The sequence below is a fragment of the Schistocerca piceifrons genome, chromosome 2 (assembly GCF_021461385.2).
Source record: "Schistocerca piceifrons isolate TAMUIC-IGC-003096 chromosome 2, iqSchPice1.1, whole genome shotgun sequence".
In the NCBI taxonomy this organism is placed as follows: Eukaryota; Metazoa; Arthropoda; class Insecta; order Orthoptera; family Acrididae; genus Schistocerca; species Schistocerca piceifrons.
Window position 1 is genome coordinate 9,141,927 of NC_060139.1, and position 19,027 is coordinate 9,160,953.

Sequence of the window (19,027 nt, forward strand, 5' to 3'; positions counted from 1 at the left end):
AACACCTGCTTTCTTTGCGATTGGTATTATTATATTCTTCATGAAGTCTGAGGGTATTGCGCTTGTCTCATACATATTGCTCACTAGATGGTAGAGTTTTGTTAGAATATGAAACGAAATCAACTTCATTATTTTCAAGCCGGCCGAAGTGGCCGTGCGGTTAAAGGCGCTGCTGTCTGGAACCGCAAGACCGCTACGGTCGCAGGTTCGAATCCTGCCTCGGGCATGGATGTTTGTGATGTCCTTAGGTTAGTTAGGTTTAACTAGTTCTAAGTTCTAGGGGACTAATGACCTCAGCAGTTGAGTCCCATAGTGCACAGAGTCATTTGAACCATTTTGAAACATTATTTTCAAAGAAACCGTGCCAGCCATTGTTGTCCTTGCGATTTAGGGAAACTACAGAAGACGGGGATCTTAACCGTGTCCTCCCGGACGAGAATCGTGTATCTAAACACTGCCCTACCTTCGGCGCAAACGACACTACAGTAGAAAATTTTTTCCCTCTCTTATACGTAATTTGCAGAGCTCAACAACCGTATGTACGAGCCGCAGTAAAGCAGCCATAGAATTCCTGCATTTCATTACCCGTTAAAATTTGCTGCTAAGCGTGATTTCTCCAGATGTCTACACAGATGTGATGGATGTAGCCCCACAGGCAGTACTTACACTGATCATACGATGAAGGTACCCCCCCCCCTTTCATGATTTTAGTTACATGAGTATCAATCCATGATCCGAGGCCTTCTACCGCTGGTGACATTAACAGAGGCTGGAGACTCTTATTTGTTTCAAAATTCAAAACCGAGAAGACTCACAGTGCACGACTCACGTTATTGTTCGTCGACCAAATTCTCATGATGGAAATCCTATGGAACCCATCTCAGTCGCTATCGGACTCAACTACCGCGTACACAGATCATCAGCCCGTTGTTTACCAGATTTACTTGACCCGTACGTAGATTTCTAATGTCAAATAGCCCCACGAACGTACCAACAAACTGACGGATCCCTGTAACGCAGAATCAGTGATGTATTTTGTTTCGAAGAGGCAAAAACAAGCTCTTAAGCAGATAGTCGTAACGTTTTGGGTCATCAGTGTATATGTCTACATCTACATCTACATCCATACTCCGCAAGCCACCTGACGGTGTGTGGCAGAGGGTACTTTGAGTACCTCTATCGGTTCTCCCTTCTATTCCAGTCTCGTATTGTTCGTGGAAAGAAAGGTTGTCGGTATGCCTCCTTTTGGGCTCTAATCTCTCTGATTTTATCTTCATGGTCTCTTCGCGAGATATATGTAGGAGGGAGCAATATACTGCTTGACTCCTCGGTGAAGGTATGTTCTCGAAACTTTAACAAAAGCCCATACCGAGCTACAGGGCGTCTCTCCTGCAGAGTCTTGCACTGGAGTTTATCTGTCATCTCCGTAATGCTTTCGTGATTACTGAATGATCCTGTAACGAAGCGCGCTGCTCTCCGTTGGATCTTCTCTATCTCTTCTGTCAACCCTATCTGGAACGGATCCCACACCGGTGAGCAGTATTCAACCAGTGGGCGAACAAGTGTTCTGTAACCTACTTCCTTTGTTTTTGAATTGCATTTCCTTAGGATTCTTCCAATGAATCTCAGTCTAGCATCTGCTTTACCGACGATTAATTTTATATGGTCATTCCATTTTAAATCACTCCTAATGCGTACTCCCAGATAATTTATGGAATTAACTGCTTCCAGTTGCTGACTTGCTATACTGTAGCTAAATAATAAGGGATTTATCTTTCTATGTATTCACCGCACATTACACTTGTCTACATTGAGATTCAATTACCATACCCTGCACCATGCATCAATTCGCTGCAGATCCTCCTGCATTTCAGTTCAATTTTCCATTGTTACAACCTACTGCTATACTACAGCATCGTCCGCAAAAAGCCTCAGTGAACTTCCGATGTTATCGACAAGGTCATTTATATATATTGTGAATAGCAACGGTCCTACAACACTCCCCTGTGGCGCACCTGAAATCACTCTTACTTCGGAAGACTTCTTTCCATTCAGAATGACATTCTGCGTTCTGTTATCTAGGAACTCTTCAACCCAATCGCACAACTGGTCTGATATGCCATGTGCTCTTACTTTCTTCATCAAACGACTGTGGGGAACTGTATCAAACGCCTTGCGGAAGTCAAGAAACACGGCATCTCCCTGGGAACCCGTGTCTATGGCCCTCTGAGTCTCGTGGACGAATAGCGCGAGCTGGGTTTCACACGATCGTCTTTTTCGAAACCCATGCTGATTCCTACAGAGTAGATTTCTAGTCTCCAGAAAAGTCATTATACTCGAACATAATACGGTAGAGATATAGGTCTATAGTTCTGCACATCTGTTCGACGTCCCTTCTTGAAAACGGGGAAGACCCGTGCCCATTTCCAGTCTTTTGGAACGCTACGCTCTACTACAGACCTACGGTACATCGCTGCAAGAAGGGGGGCAAGTTGCTTCGCGTACTCTGTGTAAAATCGAACTGGTATCCCATCAGGTCCAGCGTCCTTTCCTCTTTTGAGCGATTTTAATTGTTTTTCTATCCCTCTATCATCTATTTCGATATCTACCATTTTGACATCCGTGCGACAATCTAGAGAAGGAACTACAGTGCAGTCTTCCTCTGTGAAACAGCCAGTAGAAGAACCGGGGAGCTTCGATCACTTCATTTTATTGCACTCTCGCTTCTAAGCTGTGCGTAAAATATTGATTATCGTCTTACATCTTTCGCATTTTTGGAAACTCACGATATAGTGAGAAAAACTCTTCCTCCCCTAAACATACGCTGCGAAAACATCAACACCAACACCGTCCGCCATCTTGTCAAAATTTGAACTCACCCAAAATTCCCTTCTAACACGTCAGACACGTATCATGTTTGACAAACACATCGATCAAAGCCACGCACTGCAAAAAATTTAACAAAATAAATAAAGTTGGACAAATTGTTTGATCGTTTACAGGGACTTTGGGAGTTAAAACAAAAACATATGAGGTCGTGACGTAGTTCCCAACAATACAGTGTTCCTGCTGTGGCCGACACCGTTGCTTAGCAACAGTTTGAGGTGAGGCGATTAACTAGTAATGCGAATGGGTCGTTCCCAGTCAGTAAGATCGTAAGAACGCCTTGAAACTTAGTAATAGCGCGGCAGCCTTAAGGTAAGCCATTAACAAACATCTGAATTCTGCCAATCCCTGACACTCAAAACACAGGTGTTAAATCGATTGCATCTTTCTGCAGATGCACAACTTAAATTATTACATCATACATGACTAATGAATTGGAAGATTACAGACGAAGCAGTTATCTTCAGGGTAATTTGACTTTGCAGATCAGTCACCTAAACTGTTTTGTCGCGACTCGAAGCAATTTGTCTTGGAGAAGGCTAGATTTTGTAAAACTTGTAGTTACAGAGAAAATGGGACTAATAGAAATTATATCCTGCGAATTTTCCGTGCCAGGTGTACTCCTGTATACACTGGTACAGATAATGTTCGACTAGTCGAGTGTATCACCATGGCTTTTTGAAACACACGGTTTCCATTTACATATCATGAAAAATAGTCATTTTCTAATACTTTCTAAAGCATTACAGGTGGGTTTCAAGCTTTAAGCTGTATTTCTCTATCTAAAGTAATTTGCCTTTTAAATCAGGGGCGCCTTGTAGGGTTTGGCTTTTAACAGAATCAGATGCTGTTTGAAACTGATACTTCTGCTGAATTCAGTTTAGTCTTTGTGACAGCGCAGTTCGTATCCTCAGTCCCAATTTAGTGCACGCATGTTTTCTCGGTTGTATGTCAAGCTAATTGTGTGGCAGTTTTCGCACTTATCTGTCGTTGCATTCTTCGGAATTACTTAGATATTTTTCTCCTCATGGAAAGTCGGGCGGGATTAGCCGAGCGGTCTAGGGCGCTGCAGTCACGGACTGTGCGGCTGGTCCCGGCGGAGGTTCGAGTCTTCCCTCGGGCATGGGTGTGTGTGTTTCGCCTTAGGATAACTTAGGTTAAGTAGTGTGTAAGCTTAGGGACTGATGACCTTAGCAGTTAAGTCCTATAAGATTTCACACACATTTTATTTGCACTTTTCTGATCTCCTTCGTCAATACTAGCTGGTAAGGATCCCATAATGCGCAGCAATATTCAAGCAGAGGACGGACAAGTGTAATTTAGACTGTCTCTTTAGTGGGTTTGTCGCATCTTCTAAGTGTTTTGCCAACAAAGCGCAGTCTCTGTTTCGCCTTCCCCACAATATTATTTATGTGGTCTTCCAATTTAAGTTGCTCGTAATTGTATTTCCTAGGTGTTTAGTCGAACTGACAGCCCTTAGATTTGTGCTATTTATCGTATACACAAAATTTATCGGATTTATTTTGGTACCCATGTGGATGACCTCGCACTTTTCTTTGTTTAGTGCTAAATGCCACTTTTCCCACCATATAGTTGTTAGTTCGCTACTTCTCCATTGTTTCTAGAAATTATAACGAACTGTTATCTATACCTTTGGCATTGTTTGATCTCAAGTTTCTCTGTGAAATTCTGAAAATCACTATGTTATCCATGTCGGCTCCAATTTCTTCTTCTAACACATCATCAGAAATGTGCTCCCCGTCATAGAGGCTTTCAGTGTATCCTTTCCATTTATCGACTCTTTCCTCTGCATTTGAAAGTGGAATTCTAGCTGCACTCGTAAAGCTACCATGAAACGTCCCCTTTGAACAATTTATATAGGACTGTGCTTAACCTGACACACAATATTTTGTTAGCGCAACGCAATCTGACTTTCAAAATTCCCTGCAAAAGAATGGCCCTGACTAACATTAAACTATACCTTTCACAAATCACTTACCTCACAAAAATCTTCGCTGCTCAAGCTACTGCAATACAGCGAGCGCCACTACTGCCAGCTAAATAAAAGATTCAAACTACTAAAGGCACTAACTACTGATAGGGATAGTTAGCAAATGAAAGATATTAATAGAGAACAAACAATGTATTTACCTTAATATCATCACATATAAATATAGCAGTTCATGAAAAATTTGAAAACTCCGCCATCTCTCTCCTCACATCCACCACTGCTGGCAGCTCACCTCCAACTGCGCAACGCTACGCGCTGTTCACAGCCAGCTGCCTAACACTACAATGGCGAGTATTACAACAATGCAAAGCAGCCACAGACTGCACACAGCACAGCCAGTGATTTTCATATTGAGCGCTACGTAACGTTGCCAATAAGAAAACATAAACAGCCTACTTACATAGAGAAAACATAAACAACCTACTTACATAGCCCCCATGCTCCCCACAAAAAATTTTACAAATTTTTTTTGGGCAGTGGCCAATAATGATTTGATAAAATTTTTCATAATAACAAAGAAATCAAATGCACACACTTATTGATACAATGTTGGTCAAAAGCTAAAATTTTCTCACAGTCCATAAAGACAGTCCTGATCATTCATCACGGTAAAATAGTAGTGTTTTTCTCAAAGTCTGAGCAGTAGAAGAAAATGCACACAGAAGTAGTGGATTTCCATGCAGTCTTGAAGAAGTAGTGTTGTCCTTCCAACGGAAAGACAGTGCTGACTCTTGACATGTTGACAGATAATGGGCCACAACAGAGCAAACCCACAGCAGAGTTCATTCGACGTTTTGAAGAATATTGTAGGTAGGTCATCACAGAGCAGACCCACTGTAGTCCTGGTAGAGATTACGGGTTTGGTGGGCCATCAGAGGTGCAGACCCACTGCAGTCCTTGTAGAAATAAGGATATTGATGGATCATCAAAGATGTAGACCCACTGTAGTCCTTGTAGAGATAGCCAGCAGCCATCTGTTGTGACTGTGCAGGTGCACAATCACCATTGAAGAGTCTTGCGAATAATGTAGCAAGTCCATAACCACCACTTGTGCGCTCACAAAGTTTTTGGAATTGTCCTTAGAACCAGCAATCCTGTTATCCAGTCCCTTGCTGAATTATTAACACACGTGCAAACACTATCAGTTCCTGCTTCTCACATATTGTCCATGTACTATGACCAACAGAAACGTGTGCAGTGAAATGTAACTAACAAGTTAATAATGTCATGAACTGGTGACAATTACAATTTTATAACATAAGAATACAATTACAAAGGTACAAAATACATAATTAAAAACATAATAATACAGATAACATTTGTAGTACAGGCTTTACAAAAGAATAGAAATAAACATATACATGAGTGTTACAAAAATAGTGACATAAGTACATACATAAAATAATGAGAATAGTTTTCGAAACATTAATTTCACACATGAACATTGAAACAGAACAGAATTGTAAACAACTTTACAAAGAAAATAACATATTATTAATGCAACTTATATTTGAGGATAACAGTATTCCTCCTCATAGTGAATATAGCTTAGTATTAGAAGAGAAAAAAATTCTATGAAACAGTACACAGAGACAGGAAGAAAACAAATACTCAAGGGTACACAAACACATAGTGGGATAACACCAATAGGAAAGGACAGGGTTCGTTTTCAGTGTAACATTTGGTACTGCAGTCCAACACAAAACTTCATATATCTTTCCTCTTATTTCATCCTTTGTTTCCACCACAAAAATTCTATCTAAGCATGCTTTCTGTATTTATATGTTCACACATTTCTTACCTCAACATTTATTTCCAAGAAAATCCTACGTAAACCTGTTGTCCCTAAACCCTACTTTTTTGCTCATATCCTCTTTCAAAATACTTTTTTTTGGCCAAACCATTTTCTTATAGCTTCTCAATGCATTTCTTCCAATTCATCACATCTCGTTCTCTCATATAGCCTACCCCATCTTAAGCTAACTTAAATCTACTGAGCTCAGATATATATACCAAGGGACGAGGCAATGCAGCATCACATAACAAATCAACACAAACAGCAATGCAAAAAAAATGCAAATTGGCAAAGCTAGCAGCATAAATGAGCAAAAGTCAAATTCAATAACACTATGCCTGGCAAACAGCAGCAACTTATACCTAAACATGACATAGCGCAAGCAGAAAAAATATTACACTAAAATGGCCATGTCTAATACCTATGTCACATCTTAACATTAGAGTGATGCATCACAATTTATTCTACAAAAGAAATTACCAAGTACTTGAAAAGAAAATTATGAATGCAGTTACTGGTATTAGTCCCTTCTTATTGTTCTCTCCATTCCAAGAGCTCCTTTTTCGAAGAATGTGGATCAGAAAATAATTATTTAATAAATCTGTTGACAGAAAGTGTTCACATTAGCAAATGCATTTCATTTTATAAAAGCAATGCTGCAACACAGCTGAAAAACAGGTATCAAATGAAATAAGCAATTACGCAAACCAAAGCATAAAAATATCATTCAATAGTCATGTGACATTTCATAAGTTAGTAGAAATTCTCTCAACTCTCGTAGAAAGACGCTTGTCGTAATCAGGTGTGCAGATGTACGAATATTTCCCATCAATTCATAAGCATTTCAGTAATTAGCACAAAGTGCGAGTAATCATATGTTTTCAAGTAACGAGGGTGTCGCATTAGCGATGAAAGGCACACCCTAATGGCTTGTTCTCCAGGTGTTTGACACGTCCCACGTCCCCTTTTTTTTTCTACCTGTTCCGCTGAAAAGGGCTCGCAATAATGGCTTTTTCTCCAGGCGTCTGACACAGCTAGGTGCCCGCGACGCATTACGTGCAGGTGGTCACTTAACTTTCTTACGGAAATATTTACCGCTACAGTGACAGCCTCACATAAAAATATTTCACAGGTCAAGAATTAGCGTTGCAAATCTGTAGAAACAAAATCCTATAAATATAAGTGTCCAAAAAATGTTCAGTGGCATTGTGATACATTCACACATAATTCACACATGTCATAACTCTTAAAGTACGATTCTTGGTTTCCAACATCCTTTTTCACAAGTCAAGAGTCCCTACCCACTATTCATTACTCCTTACCTCATTACACATATACGTATCCATCGACACTCGTCAATATTTCGTCATTATAAATATGAAACATAATCAAATAACTCATATAGCCTCAGCCTATTAATCGTAAACATACCTCAGCAGCATAATACACATCGTCGTCGTAAAAATAACATCATAACACCTCGGTCAAATCTCAAAATCGTCGTAGCTTCCTCCAATAATTAAAAAAATTCTCTGCTCATGTCAAAAGTGTCATCTGCCTCAACGTACTTTAAAAATCATGAATCCATACCAAATACATCATTCAAAGCTCTCATAGTATCACAATGGTTCCAAAAACATATGAACAGTTTACAAAGTACAGACAAAATACAATTTCATAAGTGTGAAGTTATCCAACTGTGTAATTGCGTAAACATCTGTCACTGATGTAATAAAAAAATGTTTATCTCTCAGTTAAATGATCAGATAGCTGTGTAATTTGTGTGTTAGAGAAATATGGTACCGATGTGTAAAGTTGTATAAGCAAATACCATATTAGCTAGGGTTCCTTGTGGTTGCCACACACATGGTACACAAAGTAGACGTGTACCCCCCTGAGGATTAATGTAATTATACCCTCAGGTGTTACAGATTACAGCAATGGAATGAAATGTATCATGGAAAAACTTCGTATCATTGTACTTCAAATATCTTAAAAAATAAATTTTTAAAGTACAAAATTAATCACTCAAATGCGTGTCCTGTAGCCCTAAATGTGCATCTTGTTGTAAGATAATCTCTGTGAAAGTCTCGTAGTTATTTTCCTCCGAAAGCTAAGTTCTGCAGAAGCCAATGTACTTACCTCATGATAAACAAAAGTGAAATGCTTTGCGTATAGATGTCGTAGTTATTATGCTTATTGGCGTGATGAACAAAGTACTGTACAGTAACGTATTGTTGTGCCACGAAAAAGCTGTCTCATTGTTGCTATACCACAAAAGTTACTACTAAAACATGTTTTTCTTTCCAGAAGAATTCAGAAAACTGTGCAGATATAAAACAGATACACCGCAAAAGCAACATTGTAAATTGTCACTCATTAGTAGCGTCGTGATAAAAATCGTGTAGCTGTCACATAAACTAACCTCTGTGTCATCTGGTATCTCTCAGAAAGCACTTTAAATACAGAATGTATTTTCAGGTAACCAAAATGTTGCATTAAAATCTCATTAGCAGTACTGGTAAATGTTCTAAGTATGTGAGCCTTATAGTCGTTACGTAATCGTGCAACAAACAAGCAAGAATGTACACACACAATAACACTGTGACGTCTGTTCACTATAACAATGCATTCGTCATTTCTGTTTAAATAAGTTCTCTTGGTTCTTGATTGGATATTTAACTTCAAACATTGTTGCATGGTAACAGTTTCTAAAGCATACTAGTAACGTGAAGTGAAACGTTTTATGGCAAAGACAAAGTTAAAAGGCAGATTATCTGTCAATAAATGGTTTTACATGAGAAATGTGGTGTAAACCTTTACTCTTCCTAGTACGCAGAGTTTCAACTTCAACGCAATTATCATGTGGTATACGTCGGATTCTGTAAGGTCCATTGTAAACTAGAAAGAATTTGTGACTCAAGTGTTTCTTCTTATGTGACAATGAATGAGCTTTAATGAGAACTTTCTGACCAATATACAATTTCTTTGCATTTGCTTTACCGTGTAGTTTTCTCCTTTTGTCTGCTGCAGATTTTATATTTTTAAGAGCCAAATCAATTATGTCTTTGTGTCGAAGTTTACGTGTATTCGGGAAAGGTACAAGCTCTCTGATTCTGTTCGGTGGTTCTTCATTCTTCAGTACAAGAGTAGGTGGTAAAGCAGTGGAATCGTGAGGCATTTCATTCAGCACGTTTTGAAATAAGTGTAAATATCTGTCCCAATGCTGATGCTTTCTGTGACAATAAAGTCTGCAAAGCTTATTGATTTCTTTCATAATCCGTTCAGACGGGTTGCAATGTGGTGAGTACAATGAAATAAAAACAGGTTTGATTTTATGGTTGCGAAGCATGCGTGACCAAACAGCAGATCTGAATTGCGGTCCGTTATCTGAAATGACTTTACTAACGTGTCCAACTTCACGTAAGAAATTTTTAACAAAGGCGTTGGATACAGACCGTCCAGTGGCTTTACGTAACGGTGTGAAAGAAACAAATTTTGAAGTAAGTTCAACAGCGACTAGAACGTACGAAAATCCATTCGATGTTCTGACAAGGGGACCCAAAAGATCAACAGCAGCAAATTCTTTTAATTTAGAAGGAATAATAGGAAACAACGGAGCACGATGTGAGATAGTAGACGGTTTCGCCTTTTGACAAAGTTTACAAATAGACAAGACTCTTCGAATTCGCTTTTCCATATTGTTAAAATAACAAGTCGTTCGAAGAATATGATAACATTTTCGTGGGCCAAAATGTGCGTAGCTGAAATGAATGTACCAAATGAGCTTATTAACAAAATCGTCTGGAATGCAAAGTACCCATAGCTTGTCATCAACAGTGCAGCGTTTGAAGAGTATGTTGTTTCTAACCAGGTAATAATGCCGAATCTGTGTGTGTGTCTTTACATGCCATTTGCTCTTGATGTCTTTCCAAATCGGATCTTTATCTTGTTCATGAGCAATGTCCTTTAAAGATGTGGTGATGAAGTTTTCAAAGGCGACTTTCTGAATGTAAAGAATACTGAAATTTTTCTCGAGGTTGCCTTCTGTGGTACTTTTCTCAAGCCCAGCCGGTGCGCGTGACAGTGCGTCCGCAACAATGTTCTCCTTGCCGGGAATGTAGACTATTGTGAAGCGGAATTCTTGCAGAAACAATGCCCAACGTTTTAACCTGTCATGATTTAATTTTGAAGACATAAGAAATTGTAATGCACGATGATCACTGTATACTTTTACGTGCTTACCAGAAAGAAAGAAACGGAATTTGTTAAATGCCCAAACGATAGCTAAAGCTTCTAATTCAGTAACGGAATAATTTTTTTCAGATTTTGTTAGCACTCGGCTAGCAAAAGCAATGGTTTTCTGAACGGTAGTGTCATTTTCTATGGCTTCTTGAAATAAATGGGCACCAAGACCGACTTTAGAAGAATCCGTACTAAGGCAGAAATCTTGTGACAGATCAGGATGAGCTAGTATTGGCGCGTGAAGTAACGCTTCTTTCAAAGAATTGAATTCCAACTGTGCTTGTTCGTCCCAGTTCCAAATAGTATTTTTTCCAGTGAGAGAACAAAGTTTTGGTGTAACTAGAATTTGCATATTCAGAAAACGACGGTAAAAATTTACGAGACCTAGAAAACTGCGGACTTGTCTTTTTGTGGATGGAACTGGAATGGCTCTGATTGCTTCTAACTTTTCAGGATCCGGCTGAATGCCTTCAGAAGAAATAATATGTCCCAAAAACCTCACCTTTGACCTACCGAATTCAGACTTTTCCAAGTTAACTGTAATTCCAGATTCTGCAAAAATACGTAACAGACTGTTGAGGATGCGATTATGTTGTTCCCATGAAGCTTCCGCTATTAGAATATCGTCCACATATAAGGTGATGTGACGTTTTAAGAACTCAGGTAATATGGAATTTAGCCCGCGAATAAATGCTGCTGAAGAAATGTTCAAACCAAAGGGAAGTTTCCGAAACTGATAACAAACGCCGAAACAAAGGAAAGCTGTGTATTTTCTGCATTCTGGATGAAGTTCGATCTGATAAAAGCTGGATCTGAGATCAATGGAAGACAACACTTTTACACCATTAAAATTTTGAAGAAGTTCTTCCATCATCTGCGGCCTGTCTGTTTCAGGAATAATGATAGTATTGATTTGTCTCGAATCTAAGACAAGTCTAATCGATCCACTTTTCTTTTCAACAACATGTAATGGATTGTTGTATGAGCTTACTGCAGGCTCAATAATGCCCTCGTCAAGCATAGATTGTATTTCTGTTCTAACACGGTCCCTATAATGTGCTGGAATTACATATGGTCTAACACAAAATTTAGTATGCTCACGAACACGAAATTGGTATTGAAATCCCTTGATTGTTCCTGTTTTATGAGTAAAAACTGTGGAATGTGCTTGTAAAATCTCAAAAAGGTCCTGCCTATCAGTGTCATTACAATTCTCAATTGTTTGAATTTTATTCTGAATTAACTTATTAATGTCAAATGCGCCGTCGATATCATCCCTGTCAGTACTTGCAGAGTGATTGTTAGTGTCTAGTTCCGTAGAAAAGTCCGAACTGTTGTCTAACAGAAGGTAAAGCCGATTAATTTCCTCGTCATGGTTTGAGAGCCAGTCTTCAAATTTCAAAGCTATTGACTTACCTTCTTTCTCTAAACTTATTTCAGCATCGTGAAAGCTTAAGATTGCTTTGTATTCATTCAAAAAGTCTACTCCCAGTATAATTTCCGTCGACAATAATGGAACAATAAAAAAGTTCATAGAGAAGCTGTGGCTTTGGCAAAAGAATTCTAAATTGGTTTGTTGGCGTACATCTACACTTTTTCCAAAGATTGCACCTTGTAATTTAATCTTACGTAACGGAAGTATGGGGCAATCGTTCGATTTGTTGCATTTGCTAAAAGCTGTTTCACTAATTACTGAAATGGGACTGCCAGAGTCAAGTACTGCCGTAAATTTTACGTCATTTACAGTAATGTGAATCACAGGATATGCAATGTTGTTATGTTTTACGTCGTGTTCCTGGAGTAAGATGTCCCTAATGTCTTCCATTTTTACGTAATTACTAGCTACGGCAGATGCGTCGTTAGTGTCATAAGAACGTTTTGTGGCTGCCAGCGGTGTGAGTCATTGCCTATTGTCTCTTTGTTGGCGCGCGTCGTTATTGGGATTTGGAGACCTAACTTCTACAAATTCACCTCCTCGAGAGGGCCCTGCTCTGTTTGAATCCCGCCAGTTCTGATGCAATTCAGGTCTGTCGTTACGATCACATCGTCTGTCGTCATGTCGGTAGTTCCTGTAGTTTCTTTCTTGTCGGTTAAGTGGTGGAGAATTTCTCCCTGAATCGTAACTGCGCGCTGAACTGTTCCGTCTGAAGTTATTCTGTCTCCCTTGATAATAATTATTTTGGTTCCCATATTGTCTGTTTCTCTGATTGTCTCTGTGATAGTCACTACCGCGGAGAGGTGATCTTTCCCTGTAATTATTACTACTCTGCCAACGGTTGTCGTACGGGTGGTGTCTATTTTGGTCACGATTTGCGTTGTAAGAATAGACCAGTCGTGTCCGGTTATTGTTTCTGTCGTCACGGAATTGTGACGGATGTGACATGTAATTGTTGTGTCCTTGTTTTCGCGTTCCGCGATTATCAGTGTCAATTTCTAGTTCTTGTAACAGTCCCTGAAAAGCTTCAATGTCGTCTTTGCAACGTCCTGCTAAAATAATATGTCTCAAATGTTCGGGCAGTTTGATTAAGCAAATGCGGATGAGTTCTGAGGGGCTGTATGGGTTTGACAGGTACTGATTCTTGTGCAACATGTCTTCAAAATATTTGACAAGACTGGAAAATTCAGATTGTTCGAAATGTTTCATCATTATGATGTTATGTTTTACGCGGTCTTGTGTGGCTTGAGACCAATATGCTGAGAGGAAGGCATGGTAAAATTCTCCTTCACTGTGGCAATCGTGAATTACCGATCGCATTCTTACAGCTGGTTCATTCTCCAAGTAGCCACACATAAATTCTAATCTGTGCTCCAATGACCAGTTGGGAGGAAAACAATGAGAGAATTGATGGAGCCACGCTTGTGGATGAATGTCGTTGCCAGAATTCTTAAATGTTTTGAATTTACGTGTAGTAATGAACAGCTTATAGTCAAAATCATCATGTCGTCGAGTCGCATATCGGTCATTGTTAGGTCGTGTCGGCCGTTCCATCTCAAAATTCGGTGTACCTTGCCAATTTCTTTCATAATTACCGAAATGCCCTGTGTTATTATTTTGTGGCTTTTGCGTATTTCTAAGTTCCTCTTCCCGTGTTGGAGCGCGAGTGTCCTCTGAAATACGTAATTCTTGTATTACCTGTGTCAGGTGTTCTTGTACTTCCCGGATTTCTCTTTGGTGTTGCGTATTAATTTGATTCAGATTTTGTTTCAGTTTCTTAATTTGTTCGCACTCTTCTGTGTCATTAAAGACTACCGGTTTTGTGTCATTCAGATTATCATCTACCTTCGTAGATAAGTTAGTGACCTGATCCGAAAGTTCGGCTACTTTCTCTGATAATGAACTAATTTCCTCCATGTGTCTTTCTGAACCAATTTTCAGAGTATCTACTGTGTCCCTTAAGTTTTCCTGAGTTTTTGCAAGTTGTGTAACCGAATCGGTAGATGCAACTGAGTCAATTTTAGCCCACAAGGTCTCATGATTTTCATGAACAATGGTTTGCAGTTCTTTTATGGCTGCTTCGTGATTCTGTAATGCATTTTCATGCCGCGAAAAAATAGGCTGAAAATGCTCACAAATTTGTGTTTTTACGTCATTACACACTTTTTGACATTTCGATTCAATGTTATGTAACTCAGTAGTTAAATCTTCACGTGTTTGTTCAAGTGTGGTGTCTAACTTCCGAAGATTTTTTTCCATTGTGTCTAACTTTTTAAGATTTTGTTCCACTGTGTCTAACTTTTTAAGATTTTGTTCCACTGTGTCTAACTTTTGAAGCTTTTGCTGTGTTTGTCTCTGATTTTGTTCCATTGTGTCTAACTTTTGAAGCTTTTGCTGTGTTTGTCCCATTTGTTGTATTAATTGTAATAACAATGCATTGGTGTCTGAAATATGTTCCTCAGTGCTTTTCGGCTGTGAATTTGCACCGGAAACATTCACATTTTGACAAGCAGAAAATGTGTCTTGACTTATTTGAGAAAACGGTGAGGATCCAAAACCTGAATCTACAGTATTTGCGAAATCGTGTCGTGTCATTTCGGCTTCCTGAGGCGAGCTATTGCCGACCGATCGATCGATAATGCTTCCCTCTTCACTAATTGTTTCACTGTCCACGCCATTGTTTGCCGCCCGCTCCATTTCCCTATGCACAATTACCAAATTACTACTTTGAACATCAGTTAATTCATTACTCGGTGGCGCTAACATACTGCTTTCATTTTCACTGTCATTTCTCAGTTTACTTTGGAGCCTAGTATTACGTTTTTCACACGCCATTATTGTCACAGTATTTCACACGACAACACAGAAAAACACAATTTGAAGAGCAAAATAAAATAACGTAGCAATGGAAATAATGTCTAGTTAATTGCAGCTGCGAAATACTTGGTGCAAATCTACATGCATGCCACAACTGTTTTACTCTACAACAATGAAAAACTACAACTACAAAGGAGATTCTCTCTACAATTACGCGCTAGCAATAAACAAAAGCTACACTAAATACACAAACTACAAGAAAAAATCAGAAGATTCCAGTGAGGTATCCTCGGCTAAGGGTCGACATATGAAACGTCCCCTTTGAACAATTTATATAGGACTGTGCTTAACCTGACACACAATATTTTGTTAGCGCAACGCAATCTGACTTTCAAAATTCCCTGCAAAAGAATGGCCCTGACTAACATTAAACTATACCTTTCACAAATCACTTACCTCACAAAAATCTTCGCTGCTCAAGCTACTGCAATACAGCGAGCGCCACTACTGCCAGCTAAATAAAAGATTCAAACTACTAAAGGCACTAACTACTGATAGGGATAGTTAGCAAATGAAAGATATTAATAGAGAACAAACAATGTATTTACCTTAATATCATCACATATAAATATAGCAGTTCATGAAAAATTTGAAAACTCCGCCATCTCTCTCCTCACATCCACCACTGCTGGCAGCTCACCTCCAACTGCGCAACGCTACGCGCTGTTCACAGCCAGCTGCCTAACACTACAATGGCGAGTATTACAACAATGCAAAGCAGCCACAGACTGCACACAGCACAGCCAGTGATTTTCATATTGAGCGCTACGTAACGTTGCCAATAAGAAAACATAAACAGCCTACTTACATAGAGAAAACATAAACAACCTACTTACAACCACCCTTGCTTTTAATGTCACCGAAGACTATCCTGACTTTTCTATACGCAGTACCAATCCTCCAACGTTCATTGCTTTCTCGGTTCTACACAGCAGCATCCATTTAGCTTTCGCTGCAAGAACTTGGTATTTATTTCACTTCTCTCCTAGCGGTCATGTGTGGTAGGCTGCTAGAGCATTGATGGCACCTAGTACTATGTCGCGTATGTTTTTGGTAGTGTCTGGATATTCTTGATCACATAGTGTATTATAGAAGACAAGTGAGAAGTAGACGAAGAAACTCGATGAGCCGGCCGGGGGGTGACCAAGCGGTTCTAGGCACTACAGTCTGGAACCGCGCGACCGCTACGGCCGCAGTTTCGAATCCTGCCTCGGGCATGGATGTGTGTGATGTCCTTAGGTTAGTTAAGTTTAAGTAGTTCTAAGTCTAGGGGACTGATGACCTCAGATGTTAAGTCCCATAGTGCTCAGAGCCATTTGAACCAATTGAAACTCGATGACACAGAGTAGAGATTTTACGAGAATGGAGAGGCAGAGGAAACCAAACTGAATTTCGGAAATTGGTAAAGTTCCAATGGCACGAAACCACTGAGAGAGAGAGACAGCACATGTAATCACGACCACTTGTAAAGAACGTAAACTCTGAATAATGGTATGGAATTTGCTTGAAAAGCATTGATTGAGGAATCTGATTCAACTTCCGGTATCACTTTTCTTTCGCGCGCCTCCTTTTAGAACGGCCGCTATAAGGTAAAGTATATAAACGCTGAATAATCGTTTGGGTTTTGTTTAAAAACCATTAATGAAGGAACCAGATTCAACTTCCGGTATCACTTTTCTTTCGCGCGCCTCCTTTTAGAACGCTCACTATAAGGTAAAGTATATAAACTTGGGATAATCGTTTGGAATTTTCTAAAAAAGTTATTGAGGAAGCAGATTCAGCTTCCTGTATCACTCGTTCTTTTTCGCGCGCCACCTACCACAATGCCAATATTTATTTTATTTATTCGTATGGCTAAGGCCCCCCGTCAGGCAGACCGTTCGCCGGGTGCCAGACTTTCAATTTGACGCCACTTCAGCGACCTGCACTCGATGAGGATGATAGGATGATGATGAGGACAGCACAACACCCAGTCTCTGCGCGGAGAAAATTCCCCGCCCCAGCTGGGAGTTAAACCCGGGCCCAGAGGACTGACAATCCGTCACGCTGACCATTGAGCTATCGGGGTCGGACTACGGTCAATATAAGGTGGTGATATTATACTTTTGTGTTTCTTAGATTAACAACAAAATCTTGAAAGAGATGACTTTTTGTCTAATATTACTATTATTCGTCATCCTAACATTGATTTTTAAATATTTAAGCTGGTCATTGCTAACAAGACGATGCCATTGACCGCTCGCCGCTACAGCAGCCTAAATGCATGTCGCATGGTCAGTAATAGAACTTGCACTTAGTGTAAAAATATTACACTAAGTCTTATGTCTTATAAAGAATTATTGGATTATAAAGCCGTTACAGGTATTGAAATACCGATTCACGGTCGCGCGCCACCGTATTAGAAGCGAATCAGCGACTACTTATTACACCAATTTTTTCCCTAGCTTGCATCATTAACGTAATTTCGCTTTCTCTTTTGCCAGTAAACAGATAACTAACTTCTAATTATTATTTTAAGTGAAAGAGGAATTATAAAGTGCAACAGCTGGTCGGTGTGGCCGAGCGGTTAACGGCGCTTCAGTCTGGAACCGCGCGACCGCTACGATCGCAGGTTCGAATCCAGCCACTGGCATGGATGTGTGTGATGTCCTTAGGTTAGTTAGGTTTAAGTAGTTCTAAGTTTTAGGGGACTGATGACCTCAGATGTTAAGTCTTATAGTGCTCATAGCCATTTCAACCATTTTTATAACGTGCAACAAGTTTTCAATAATAATATCAATCATACGAATATCCAATCACACACTCAAAATACGGAGATTTTCGTTTTTAAATTGATCACTGATAATTCGTGTGGATCAGGAATGTCGTGTGTCTGTTCGGATGGTCCATGGCTGCCTACGTGTTCTCGCTGAAAAGCTGCCTGGCCAGTGATTTACACTAAGGTGAATTACGTCCTCCACCCTTTGCAGATTTTTATTTACACTGATGAGCATGCGTCATTCTGGATGGTCTGCTCCCTCAAAATGGTCAAGCAGGCATAAAGCGTACTTCTGTGGTGCATGACGTCCATTGACCAAGCTTTCATATGTGGACTAGCAGTGGGTAGCCATCTTGTATGGCTTTCAACACAATGACTATAGATTAACTACTCACTTAGGGGCATCTTGTGAGCTATCAGTCATACAATTCAGTAGAGTCAAAATATCCATTTCAGTTTAATGTCCACTACCTAAATTATATACGCATTGTTGAGCCTTTGAGAAACGTAGTGGGCCGATGATACGCAACACATCAGATGATCGAATTCCTGAAGTCGATGGTCTAATGACGATGATGGCGGCTAAGATGTACATTAAGGAACGTCATGTGAAACAGTGATATGAGACTCCATAGGTGATCACCTCATAAAAACGCCTAAACTAATCCAGCAATACCCCTTCCCCACTCCCAAAGCTCTCACCAACATGCACCGTTTCTTCGTTCCAAAAGCGAATACATCATGTAAGAACACTTTATCTCTGTGGCAGAGTATACGCACAGTTTCTCTAATCTGCAGTCACTGATTATTGCATTTGTGTGAGTGGACAACATCGGTCAAGTTGGAATAATGTATTTTGTTGTGTTGGGAGAAGAGCCAACACCGTGTTACTAGAGGAGGCCGAAATGCACGCGTTTAGCTCACGCAGGCTGGCGTGAGGAGGGAAGAACTATACTGACGTGAGGTCTGGAACATGACAAGGAATTAGAATTCAGAAAGCGGACGTAATTAGTTTGATAC